General features: G+C 44.7%; 1 pseudogene; it reads left to right on the top strand.

The window, feature by feature from the left end:
• The first annotated feature begins 9,107 nt into the window (after positions 1–9,107).
• LOC121439603 lies at positions 9,108–11,288 on the top strand (annotated as a pseudogene).
• The last annotated feature ends 2,920 nt before the right edge of the window (positions 11,289–14,208 follow it).

Below are 14,208 nucleotides of genomic sequence, written 5' to 3' on the forward strand. Positions count from 1 at the left end.
TCTTGTAACCATGACAATTACATGGATAGTTTTGCCCGGGTGAGTCTCGCTGCAAAGCTGGTGACTGAGCAGTGACTCACATTTCAGGTCCTCTGGCTGTCCCTTTGTGTTTGTCCTGCTTCTCACCCAACTCTGGCTTTCACTTCAAAAGCCCTGGCTGGGACTCTGCTCTGGGTATACAGGGGTATGCTCACGTTCAGCATCAGCATATGGGCAGTTTGGGGTTTTTTGTTTGTTTGCTTGCTTTTTAAGGCTTTATTTTGAGACACTAGGTGAGGTTAGCACCTTGGGTCCTGCCCAGTTTTTTTTTTTTTTTTTTTTAGTATGTAGCCTACACAATGAAGCTTATATTTCTTTTTTTTTAATTTATTTATTTATTAAGGATTTCTGCCTCCTCCCCTCCACCGCCTCCCATTTCCCTCCCCCTCCCCCGATCAAGTCCCCATCCCTCATCTGCTCGAAGAGCAATCAGGGTTCCCTGACCTGTGGGAAGTCCAAAGACCGCCCACCTCTATCCAGGTCTAGTAAGGTGAGCATCCAAACTGCCTAGGCTCCCCCAAAGCCAGTACGTGCAGTAGGATCAAAAACCCACTGCCATTGTTCTTGAGTTCTCAGTATTCCTCATTGTCTGCTACAGAAGAAAGTTGTAAAACTAGTAGTGGGTGGGGACATTGGCCCATGCCTCATCAGAAATAGTTTCTTGAGATGCACAGAAGATCATATTGATGCTTTGAAACAGATCAAACAATGATCAGAAAGAGTGTCAAGAAAAAAGTGAGGCTGGGCGGTGGTGGCGCATGCTTTTAATCCCAGCACTCGGGAGGCAGAGGCAGGCAGATCTCTGGGAGTTCAAGGCCAGCCTGGTCTACAAGAGCTAGTTCCGGGATAGGCACCAATGCTACAGAGAAACCCTGTCTCTAAAAACCAAAATAAATAAATAAATAAATAAATAAATAAAAATAAAAAAGAAAAGAAAAGAAAAAAGTGAGCGAGAAGAAGGTAAGTGAATGGGCATGAATATCCAGGGACGAGGGACCTTCAGTGGAAACAAAAAATGCTCTTTTTCCTAAGGCGTTTGAGCCATACTGAAAGACAGCACACAAAATGCTAGCTTGGTAGGTATACTAAGCTGATTTTTTTAATTTTTTTATAAAGTTTTTATTATTCAAAAAAAAAAGTCTTGGAAAAAGAAAATACCACACACAAAAATTAACCAGACCCAAAGCCATGCTCGAGGCTAACAACTCAATGAACTTTCCCACAATTAGAATAAGCAGTCAGAATAGGAACTGATTTGTAAGTCTTTTCGTGAAATGTTTTATAAGAACTATATTCAATTTTCAATGTTTTAAGGGGGATAAATTTATCTCAATAGCAAGTACAAAGTGGGGTCATTAGAACGTCAACTTACAAGCGCACGTTTCTAGAACCGACAATGGAACTCGCTGCAAACTTGCTGCCATGCTGGCTGCTCTGGGGCAGCACTGCCCTTGTTGCCTTGGCTCTGCCCTTTCTCACCTTTGCTTTGAGTCATAGCATGAGCATTCCGAGGAGGCTCAGCAGTGCGGAGAAGGGGAACTCCAAGAGGCGCTGGGAGAATTTCAGCAACCCCTGAAGATTCAGAGCTCAGAGGACCTAACACATGCATGGAGCCGCAGCTCATCTCTGATAGAGGAACGTGAGGAAACTCTGTGCGCCTGACCTTAGCAGAGGCAGTTGGGCATTTGTACTGGAAGAGCAAAAACACTGCGGGCCAAAGACAAGCAGTCCCTATGGGTATGCCAAGCAAGGGATCTAACTGAATCAGGCTACAGGTAAAACAGTGGGCTCACGATCATCATGCCAGAGGTTTTTGGCCGAGCCCCATGAAATAATATGATCCTAGGAAGATGACCCTTTATCTCTGGGGGGAGAGAACATGACTGTTGATCCTTAAGCTAAATGTTTCTGGTTCAAAACTGCTAAGTTTCACATTAAGGAAGGCAATAATGAAAATCTGCAGCCCTGACGAACTGGGTAAGGGATCAAGTACCAATCGCCGTGTTTTTCTAAAGGGATTTAGCCTTGTGTCACAAACACCCTGGATTAAAGGCTTCTCCTAGTAGCCAGGGAGTAAGCGTACCGTTGGCTCACACCCCCCGCCCGAGGATGGCCAGGGGAAACCCTCTGGGCTTTCCAGGACACCTGTTCTAGTGGCTTCTCCGACTTGCTCTTCTGGAAGTCATAGAAACCCGGGGACTTATTTACTCTGTCATAAAACGAGAGGTGGGGTTTATATCCCAGCTTTAAAGGCCTCTTTCTTGTGCTGCTATTTTAAGCAGCTGGTAGTAAAATTATATAGTGTTCAGTGTTTACCTTAAAACGGAAGGAACTAGCTACCTGGTGGTCAGGTGCTGCCACCACCTTGCTGTCATTTATGTACTGCTGCTAACTAGGAGCATTGAGTTTCTTTATCCATGGTGAAATGCGATTGCAGCTATTGCAGCAAATTAGCATTGAAATGTGTGCTTTAGGGACTGAGGACCCAGCTCTGGCTCAGTTGGGAAATACTTGCTGTACAAGCATGCAAACACATAAAAAGCTAAGCATGGTGGCAAGTGCCTGTAATTTTAGCTTTGGCGAGTTAGGAACAGTCAGATCCCTGTGCTTTTTCTGGCCAGCCCTCTTAGCGCGATTGGCATGCTCCCGGCCAATGGGAATCACGACCTTAAAAACACGGTGATGGCTCCTGAAGAATGACAGTGAAAGCTAACCTCCGGCCCCTACACATATGCACACACTGTGATTTAGGACTGAGGATGGAGGGTGCAAGGCTGTGAACTCAACGATCCTTAACTTTGTAAAAGAAAAAGTGTGTTTTCAGATCTATAATTTCATGCATTCCTTGTAACTAGCTCTCAAGTGTGCAAAATGTTGTTAATAAAGCTAAAGGCCTATTTGTTTAAAATCTTTTCCACATTCCCTGTGATGCTGTTTAGGTCAAGAATGCACGTGTGCACGTGTATATATATATGCACGCACGCACACACACACGCACACCTGTATGCACACACGTGCACAGGAGTGTGGAGATAGACATTTCTCAGCTCTTCATCTTTTTCTGAATTCCTGCAGGGAAGGTTGCTCTCTTCACAAAAACTGCTACCCCTGTCCTGCTTTTCCATAGTACTGATAGTTTCCCTGTGGGAATGCCTTGGGCTGTGCAGACTTCTGTCATTCTTGTTGTCTCTGTCAGAGTCATATTGTCTCCACACTCTCTCCTGCAAACCCTCATGAGATTTGCAGGTGCCTTCCATTTGCTCTCATTTCCATCTTGAGTATTTTCCAGGCTCATCCCTCAGCCTGTGGCCCTATGAGAAAGAGGTGGAACCTTTAATGAAGAGTCTAGTGAAAGCCACTGGGGAACAAGGCATGGTGGCATATACCTCTATTCCCGGTTCTTGGGAGATAAAGGCAGGAGGATGAGGAGTTCAAGATCACTCTTGGCTTCAGAGCAGAATTTGATGCCAGTCTGGGCTGTATGAGACCCTGTCTCAAAAAAAGAACAACAAAAATACACCCGGTCTTTAGTGGCAATTTCCAGGGGCCCTATTGGAACCCCAGTCCCCTTCTGGTTCTTTCTCTTTTGCTTCCCAAATGCCATAAAGTGAGTAGCCTACTCCTCCTCGTGCTGCCTGCCATGGTGTTCTGTGCCACTGTGGGCCCCAAAGTCACAGGGTCTTATGACCATGGAACGAAACTTCTGAGACTGACTCAAAATCAAACTTTTCTTCCTTATAATCAGATCATTTCACATATTTGGCCACAGTGACAGAGAGGCAGCTAACACACCACACTCAGGAGCCTCCTTTTGGCTGGCATTGCTGACCACTTTACTGATACATGCCTTTGTGGTCTTTGTGCCTTTTAGTCCGTGCCGCTCACCACCAGCCACCATATCTCAGGATGTGATCGTTGGTCTCCCTGCCCTTTGAGTTGGAGAACTTGGGGAAATCCAAAGAAGCGATGCACTTCCCTATGTTAACATCCAGGTTCACATCCAGGAAATGGATATGTCAGACAGTTCTCAGCAGGGTCACAATCCTTTTCCTGCTCAGGAGGCAGGCTGCTCTGGCTGGTAGAGAATTTTCTGAAGACCGTGACTAGCTAGAGTCCATTATAAGAGAGAAACCGCATAGTAACAAGGAACTGGGCTTCTACTGCAAAGAGCAATTCCCCGTAACAGGAATTTGAAGTATCACGTTTGACTACTGAGATTTAATGTAGGGCACCGTGTAAGTGAGAATTCACCAGCCCTTCGGCTGCCACGAAACACTCAGGGCAGATCCCTCCTTCCCTCCAAATTCTCCTCTGAATTCTTACTGGAAATGGCACCGTCATGACCTGAATTGATAGAGAAGTCACTGTGGTGCTCTTCAGCACAAGTGGCTGGCTGGAAATCCACCCTCTAGAACCGGCCACTTTATGCCGCAGTGGGCTCTGAAGTACCCGTTAATGAGCTGTGGACCTCATGGAAGAGCTTAGCATATGAAATACCACTGTGCAGCTCCAGTGTGAGGAGGAAGCGTGAGTTTCTGCAGGCCCACCTCCCTCAGAGTTGTAGCATCTCATTCCGAAGTCACTGGAACTGCTTTAAGGACTCTATCCCCTCTCCATGCACTCTGGCCAAAGCAAGCTCCTTCTAGCTCACTGGCCATCCTTGTCTTCTACCTCAAGGTCCTGGAACACAGTTCCTCCCACCGAGGAAGACTTATCTGGAGAGAGGGCCTAGGGAATGCCTGGGAACATGGAAGTTCTCACGACAGACTCTCTTGCTAGACTTCAGTGAGGCTAAGGACACTCCTGCAGTCTGATCAACCACATAGAAACAGCTTCAGAGCTTGCTTGCGTGAATTTACCTCACCTTCTGGCTTCAGTGGGCCTCACTAGCCAGGTGGATGGAGTTGATTGACAGCTCCTGAGCCACATCCATACACAGGCATGTCTCTCTCGGAAACTGCACAGCCTTGCAGAATCCTTTGGTAACACCTGCGCCTTCACACCATCTCCGTTTCTGTGTTGAAGCTGAGGGTGGTCTGAACGCTTTCAACACAATCAAAAATTTAGACATTAGCAATCCCAACAAACACCTGTGCTCATGTCTTTGATCCAGAAATTAAAGGGCAGATGGTTCTGGAAGCATCTGTGGAGGAAGATGGAACCATGGATGAGAAAGGGGAGTGGGAGTCTATGCTATCATGTTCGTGTTCAGGATTATACCCCGAGTTTGGGATTTTACCGTAAATTCAGTTAAGGTGGTGTAGATCCCCCCCAAAGAAGAGATAAAATAGAGAGATTAAGAGGCAATTAACAAGAACAAGTTCCAGGAATGGCTAGGCCTGCTGGGCTGTTTATTTGGTAACTTGACACAACTCACCCACCTAGGAAGAGGGAATCCTCTTCAACAGACTGATCGATTGGGCACTATTTTCTTGATTAATGCTGGATTTGGGAGAGCCCAAAATACCAAGGGTGGTGGTACTACCCCTGACATGTGGGCTGTATAAAAAAGCAAGCTCACCAAGCTGTTGGGAGCAAAACAGTAAGCATTGTTTCTCACATGGCCTCTGCTTCAGCTTCTTCCTCCAGGTTCCTGCTTTGAGTTCCTGCCTGGCTTCGCTCAATGATGAACTGTAAGCTGAGATAAATCATTTCTCCCCAAGCTAGCTTTGGTCAGTGTTTTATCACTGTGACAGAAAAGGCAAGCTAGGACAACTGGTTTATGATTATGCATAGAATGCTTCAATTCTTCATATAGACAGTTATATAATAGATAGATAGATAGATAGATAGATAGACAGATAGATAAAATGAAGAATATATATAAACACATAGTGCATATATATATATATATGTGTGTGTGTGTGTGTGTGTGTGTGTCTGTATACATATGTATATATAATCTAAAACCCTGGGAATAAGAATTCTGCCTGCATTTCTGATCCTAGAGACAGGAGAAATAGTAGGAAACCTTCTCATCCTCACAGCTCCACATGAGTTATTCGAGAGTTTCGAAAGGAAGTGTCCTAGCACCTATCCCTTCCCTAGATGGGCAAAGTCAGAAAGGGCTATGTGACCACGGCTAACCCTTAAGAACTAACACAATCAGCTCCAGGAAGCATTGAGGGGAAAAGTTGCTTGTCACTCTTTGTCAGTCACAGAGGCACGGGGACGAGGCTTCCTGTGAACAAAGGGGAGATTTCACCCATCGCACCTCTACCCGTGGGAATACCGACGGCTTTAGTTGTACAGTGCACTTCATCCACTATCCTCGATTTCTGGAATTTACAGTCCCGGCGCGGTTCAACAAGCCCATTGTGTAGAGTACACAGAAGCCCCTGAGACAAAGATGGAAAGGCATAAGTCATCTGCGCGTCACACATTTCATAGGTTCAAGCCCTGGAGATGCTATTCATGTATTTGCTCATTTATTTACTCATCAAATATTTACTGAGTTCACCCATTCTTCTAATTATTCACTGTATTTAGAAGGCCCTAGGCAGTGGATAAAAACCTCAGGTACAGAAAAAAAACAAGATCTGGAAGTCGGGCCTGTAATAAATACATTCCAAGTAACTCAAGGCAGATTCTGGTTCGGTCTGGCTCAGATGTTGGACCTATGGATGCTTCGGGCTATGCTGTTTTCTAAAGGTGTTCAAGGTACACCACATTGTGAGGGACTAAGCTTTGCCTCTGGACAAACATACCTGAGCCAATCCACAGCTTAGACAATTAGATGCGATATTCTGCCTTCCTGAATCCTAAAATCTTAACAAAACTAGAGTGTTTTCTTCAACCAGCAGGTTCTTTGGCCTCTCTCCCAGCTTCTCTTCTCTGACAGTTGGGCTATAATGGAGGAAGGCTGCTCTATCCAGACAAACCTTCACAAGTGTGGAATGTTCTTTCCACAGCAACAGAGCTCAATGTTGTCGGCCCACTGGCTACTTCCCTTGAGACAGAAGCACGGTCTTCCTTGGTTGGCCAAGGAAATGGTAAACACGGAACGGACTACAAGTTTACTAAATAGAACCTGATTTCCCCCCTTTCTCCTTCTATTCCTCTGACCCTCACCTTCCCTGTTTTTTAATTCACTGATCAGGAGACTCACCCAAATGTTTATGTTCAGGCTTTCCCACATATGCTGAGTAGACCAGAACACTGACCTCATCCATCGTCCTGAACAACTTGCCCATTTGGGAACCGAGTTCATATTATTGGAGCTGGACAAAAACTGTATGTGCTAGGGTGTTTATTGTTCCTGCATCCACACGCTCTTGGTGCTAGTCAGGGTGTCGCACCTGGTTCTGAACCCCTTGTGGGTTATCTCACAGCTTCTCTGCTCCAAAAGCCACGTCGATGGATAGTACTCAGATTCTATGTTTATTAGTTTCCATGGGCTGCTGTAACAAAACACGACAGGCTGGGTGGCTTAAAGGATAGAAACTTGTTTTCCCAAAGTTACACACACACACACACCACACACACACGCACGCACTCACTTGCTCTCTTTGAGGACATCTAGCCTGCTGGCTCAGAATACCAGCCCAAGGCTTCATTCAACCTTTACTGACTCCTTACAGATCTATAGCCAAACTTCTTTTCTTTGCTTTTTTGGTTATGGTGTTTCAAGACGAGGTTTCGCTGTGTAACTCTGGCTGTCCTTGAACTCACTTTGTAGACCAAGCTGTCCTTCAACTCACAAGGATCTGCCTGCCTTTCCCTCCAAAAGTGCTGGGATTAAAGGTGTGCACCACCACCACCAGACTAAACATTAGGACAATCTAATGGAGTCCATAGCGTAAAATCCAGTACTTGAGGGCCCCTCCAGCTTCTATTCTTTCTGTATCCTACCCCCAACTTGAGGCAACTCTGATCTATTCTCCTGCTGGTGGGCAGAGAATGACCACAGGAGCAGAAATGTCCTGATCTCATTAGGTGGCCTGTGCCAGATATATGTGTACATATAACACATATGTGTGTATTTGTGTGTGTGTGTGTGTGTAACATGGGTGTGTATACAAGCACACATCAAAGTGGCCTCAGTCACATTTCTCTTAATACAAGTGAGTTTCATCTTAAACATCACACTTCTTCGAGGGGGTGTGTATAGGCACGTGTTCACATGGGTGCATGGATATGTCCAGGTATAGGAGCATGTGTGTCTGCCTTTGTCTGCAGGTCGGGGGTTAGCTTCAGCCTTCATTCCTCAAGAGACATCCACCTGCTTTTTGTGACAGTCTCTCACTAGACTAAGCCTCCCTAATCAGGCTAGACCTGCCAGCTAGTGAGCAGAGTATCAAGGACTCACTGGCCACCACCTCCCCCGGGGCTGGGAGTTCAAGCGCATTACTCTACCTGGCCTCTTTACAAGTGTTCCCGAGGACTGAACTCTGACCCTCGAGCTTACGTGGCAAGGCCAAACGTTAAGTTTCTGTATCTTCCTGGGCTTATTCTTTTTCATGGCTGTTGCCTATGTTCCTATCACAACCAGTTTCCTTGTTCTTGTTCATTAATCATGAGGCATATGCTTGTCTTGTTTCTTCATCTGCATCCTTTCAGCCACACTTCCTTCGTGACAGGACTGAGCTATTGTAGTCTTGCCTTTCTTTGTATTGTGGTTGTTTGGTATTGGCTTGCTTCTTCGGCTGTTTTCTGGTTTTCTTTCTTTTTATTTATTTTTTGACTGATTGCTGGAACTATTCAGGCTTGTCAGTTTCCTAGGTAGTTACCAATGAATTGGCCTCACTCCTTTTTTTCTTTTCTTCCAGCTCTGGGCTAAGTAATCATTCACCAGCAGTAAGCATGTACTTTATTGAATGAAAAAAAAAATAAATAAAACTAATGCTAACTGCAGGTGAGGTGAGCTCCCCCCAAAGCACACCCTAGCTCCCCAAATGTATGATTATGATATGGTCATGCTAGGAATAGGGATTTTACAGTTGCCATTAAAGGTTTAAAAATTATGCACCCCATGAATTCTCCAGGTGGAGTCCGCATAACTGGTCATAGCTGTACACAAACAATGGCCACTCTGGAGTGGTACAGTGGGAGCTGGCCATGCTGCCAGGATGCAAAGGCCAGAATCAAGCAGCCACAGCATAAGGAATGCCTGGACCTCTGCCTACAAGTGGCAGGGCCTATTCTCTCTTGGAGCCTGCAGCCTTGTCCAGATAACTCGATTTCGGACCTTTGGCCTCCAAACCGGTGGGAGTAAACTTGTGTTGACCTAAGCCACAGCATTGTTGGGAATTTATTATGGCAGACGGAGGGTCTAGCACACCACCCTTCACTCCTTCCGTGCCCTCTCTGTTAAATTAAGTGTGCATATTTCACTCTGTTGACAGGTCCCGAGAAAAAGAGTAAGGTGTACAAAGTCCAAGAGAAAAGGGGGAAGAGAGGCTGGAGGTGGGTGGAGAATGCTAATTCCAGAAGGATAGAAGGAAGAGGGGAGGAAAAAATTAAACAGAGAGGGAAGGTCAATAGAGAGGAATCAGGTAAAGATCAGTTAGCATTCACACGAAAAAAAGCCCTTTCCTTTACCGCCACACTCCATCATCCATATCCCTGCACATCCCTCCCCTGTCGTGATCTCCAATCCTGCTAGGCATCCTGCCACAACTTCATTTAATTGCGCTCTTCAGATTTTCACACGCTCCTGGTCTCCAGCCTGCAGTCAGGAAACAGTTTGCCGGAAGCCATAAGTTTCAAGCTCACCCAGGAAGCTCCCTTTGCATAGCCATAAAGTGCCCTAAAAAGTGGCGGGGACCACATCATTACCCCAGGCAGGGTCTCCTAAGCAAGCTTAAAGCTTAGGCTGCACAGCACCCACTTGGAATGCTTCAGCGGTCACATCACCCCACTCTCCTTGCCACCCACAACCCAAGTGAGCTCAACAATGCAAGCAGCCCACACGTGCAAAAAATGCCAAAGGCTGGGGAAGCCACCATGGTTGTTTTTACTGCTTATGGTTCTTCTGGGTTTGAATGTAGGATTTTTAGCATCTCTGCTGCCCCTAATGGTCTCTGCACATGAAGGTTCCCTAAAGGGTCCAGGGAGCAAGGGCAGGTGTTGGTTTGAGGTCTGGAAAGTAGTCCAGAGACAAGTACCATCTTTGGCCCATCACCCACATCATCTTTTTTTTTTTTTTTCAAATTCTCACCCAATTTTTGGAAATTTTTCTGAATTTCTTTCTAGGCACCTTTTTCATTGTTTTTGCAGAAAAGATTTTTTTCAGTGTTTTGGAAGTCTATTTTATATTGCAATCGCCTAGTTTTCAAAAAATCCTTTTAAATTTTACATATGATAAAAACAAACCTCTTTGGTATACAGCTCTGTGAGCGTGGGGAGCTTTTCGGAGTGGGATAACAGTTGCCATCATCGGTTGGTGGTGGTGCACACCTTTAATCCCAGCACTTGAGAGGCAGAGTGCCTCTCTGTGGGCTCGAGGCCAGCCTGGTCTACACAAGGAGTTCCAGCTACACAAAGAAACCCTGCCTCCAAAAACAAAACAACAAATAAACAAAAAACACAATTGTCCCACCAATTCACTTTTTCCCTCAGTGCTGGCGGCCTCCCAGGTCCCGACACCAAGAGTTTCAGAGACCCAGAAAGCCCCACAGGCCTCGTGGTGCTCAACCATTACCTGACAAGAGCTACATGGAGGGGTATGAGCCCTGAAAGCCCATGTGGCAGCATTTAAAGCAGTCTCTGGCCCACTGTCTTGTGCCACGCCCTCCCTTGGTATAATTACAACAAAGCTAGCCTGCTGAGAATGATGACATCTTTGAGCAAGTGTGGCCTTGCCAATGTGGGAGACATAACAGGAAGCGGAGCTATGGATGCTAAGGAAGATGATGATGGCATTGATCTCTTTGGATCTGAGAAAGAAAATGAAGAAGCGAAGAAGCTCCGCAGTATGAATCAAAGAAAACCCAAAGCCTGCACTCGATGCCAAGTCTCCCATCTTGCTGGATGTGAAACCTTGCGATAATGAGACAAACATGACAGAATTAGAGGCGTGTGTCGGAAGCAGCTGAGCTGATGGCTTTGGTGTAGGGATTTTCTACATTGGTTCCGATGGGAAATGGAACTTGAAAGCTTCGAATACAGTGTGTAGTTGAACAGGGTAAAATTGGAACAGACATGCTGGAGGAGTGGGTTATTTCTGAGGACTATGTGCAGTCCGGGAAGTGGCTGCTTTTAACAAAACCTCAAGTCCATCCTCACCTCAAGTCAGCACACTTAAATAAAAGCTTGAAAGATTTAAAAAGAAAACCGTAAGACAATTCTCTCTCAGAAAAAAAAAATTACACAGATTGCATCTTAGTAATCAAATCCTCCTTCCTTAGGCTGTAGTAGCACATGCGCTCTCTTCCCTGTGGTGTTGTCTTCCGGAATTTTATAAAAATGAATTTAACTTTCTTGATTCCTTCACTAACAAGTAGGTTTGTTATATGCGCCTATTTTGAAAAATCCTATGATTCACTCCTTTTTACTGCTGGTCAGTTAACTTCCCTAAACACGGTTGGTTTATCCAACTGCTTAGTGAAGGATATTTGGGGATTTCCAGTGCTTTTTTTTATATATATATATATATAGTAGCACTGCTGTAACTATCTTAAAACCAGCTCTTGGGCTCTTGGGTGAAACTGCATTTATGTTTTTTTTTATTTTTTCTCTAAGGTAAACATATGGACACATACATGTTCAACTTCATGAGAAACTGCCCATCTTACTAGCATGTTTTCTGAGCAATTTCCCCATTTTGTGTCTCATTAGTAATACATTCAAGTGCTTTGTAAGAACTAGATGCTGCTGGTGTATTTTCCTATGGACCATTTTTAAAGATGTGAGTTTCACACTGTAACTTTAATTTTCATGTTCCTGGTGACTAATAATGTTGAGTAGTTTTTATTTGCTTAGTTACTATCCAGATAGTCTCCTTAATAAACTCTCTGAATCTTTTGACTAGTTTCTCCTTATTTTATTTTTAGTTTTCTGGGATTTTTTATTAAAATATAATCACATCATTTTTTCCCTTCTCTTTCCTCCCAACCCTTCTTATGTCCCTTGTTCCCTCTCAGATTCATGGCTTCTTCTTCATACACACACACACACACACACACACACACACACACACACACACACAGTTAGTACAACTCGCTTCTCCTATTGAGTGTCACTTGTATGTTTATGATTTTAGGGCTCATCCCTGGAGAACTGTTTCTTCTGACCTCAGCATTTAGTTGCCTGTAGTTCTTTGTTTAGGGATGAGGTCCTGTGAGACTTTTCCCTTCCTCATTAGCATATCTATTACTGTTGTCTTTATTCAGGTCTTGTTTAGGCAGCTATATTATTGAGGTGTCGTTAGTGAAATTTGCCTGTCAGTTCTACGGGTCACACTATCACAGCATTTTCCCTGGTCCTCTGGCTCTCCTTCACTTTTCCCTTGATGTTCCCCGGTCCTAAATGTGTATTGTAGATGTATCTGTTCAGGCAAGCACCTCATGACCGGTTGTTCTCTGTATTTTGACCAGATGTGGATTTCTGCAATGGTCTCTGTCTGCTGCAAAAAGATGCTTCTTTGAAAAGGATGGGAGCTGCCCTTATCTGCACATATAAGAATAGGTAGTTAGAATGCAGTTAGAAATCGTGTTGGTTTAGAAAAAAGGGAGCATCATATTTTCCTCTAAGATCCAAGTCCTCGCCCCCTGCCCGGATGTTGGGTAGATTCCAGTCAGGCATGGTTTCCCTCCATGGCCGTAAGTCCAATTAAACAGCCATTCGTTACCACCAAGATGCCAGTACCATTACTGCACCCTCAGGTATGCTTTGCGATGCTGGTCACTGTTATGGTTTATTGGCATCACACCTGTGTAGGACTATCCATTGCTCCCCTCCACTGGAAGCTTGCATAATACCTTCTGATACAATGAAGGCCAGTCCTTGGGAAGCAAAGCTCTCAGGTCAGATCCAGGTTGGATCCTCTAGGTCCTATTTCTGAAGTGTATGGTGCCTACCTTCAGCCTCTGAGAGGCAGCTAAAAATTAGCCCATTTTATTAAGAGTTTTTTTTCTTGATTTCTGGAAGTTTCTTTTAAATTTTTTATGAGACTTTCATAAGTATATATTTACACAATTTCCACACCTCTATCTCCTGACTCCAACTCCTCCTGTGCACCCCTCACCCTTTTTCAAATTAATGATCTCTTCTTTTTGAATTATTGTTTTATATATGTGTGTGCATATGTAAATGCAGCCCATGTTAATTTAGAGTTAATTTAATATTCCTGTATATAATTAAATATATCTGTATTTGTTTAGCTCTGATCACTTGGGATTGGATAACCTATCAGTGGGCTCATTTCTGGTGAACACTGACTCCCCTTTTTCCAACAGCCATTAATGGCCTGTGTAGCTCCTCATCTAGGAGTAGGGCCTAATGAGATTTCCGCCATTCACATGTCATTCACATCTGGTCATGTCATGGTGCCAATGTTGTTTAGGTGATCTTTTTTTGGGGATCCCATGAGTGCAGCTTCCCTTTCATATCTAAAAGATATCAATCTTGCAGCAGACTTCCTGGTCTTCTGGCCCTCAGAATCCTTATTGCCCCTCTTCCTTGATATCTCCCAAGCCTTATGTGCAGAGGCTGTTGTGTAGCTATATCCACTGGGGATGGCCTCCTCAGCATCAGCAGCCCTCTGTGTTTTGACCAGCCTCCATTTGCTACAAATGAAGACTCTTCAATGAGGAGTGAGAGCTACACTCATCTGTGGCTATAAAAGTCGGTATTTAGAATGCAGTTAGGGAAAGTGACAGCCGCGGGTTCACCCCTAGGTTTACAACACCAAGCCTGGATTCCCTCCTACTGAGTGGACCTTAAGTTCGATTAGATACTATTGGTTATCCCCTAAGATAAAAGTGTTGCTGCTGCATCCTTGGGGTTATCTTGCTGTGCTCCTCATTGTTGTGATTCATAAGCTTCACAGCTGGGTAGAACTGTTGATGGCTTTTTTTGTTGTTGTTGTTTGGCAGCTTACACAGCACCCTCAGGACTATGGAAGCTAGTACTCGGTGAGGAGGTTTCCAGATTAGTCGCTTCTGATGCCTCCAAACTTCGTGTCAAAAGCGTGTGGTGTCTTCAGTAATAGGGTCTTACCTTTGCCAT

The sequence above is a fragment of the Microtus oregoni genome, unplaced genomic scaffold (assembly GCF_018167655.1).
Source record: "Microtus oregoni isolate MIOR12 unplaced genomic scaffold, Mior012 000062F_ref0000492, whole genome shotgun sequence".
NCBI classification, from domain to species: Eukaryota; Metazoa; Chordata; class Mammalia; order Rodentia; family Cricetidae; genus Microtus; species Microtus oregoni.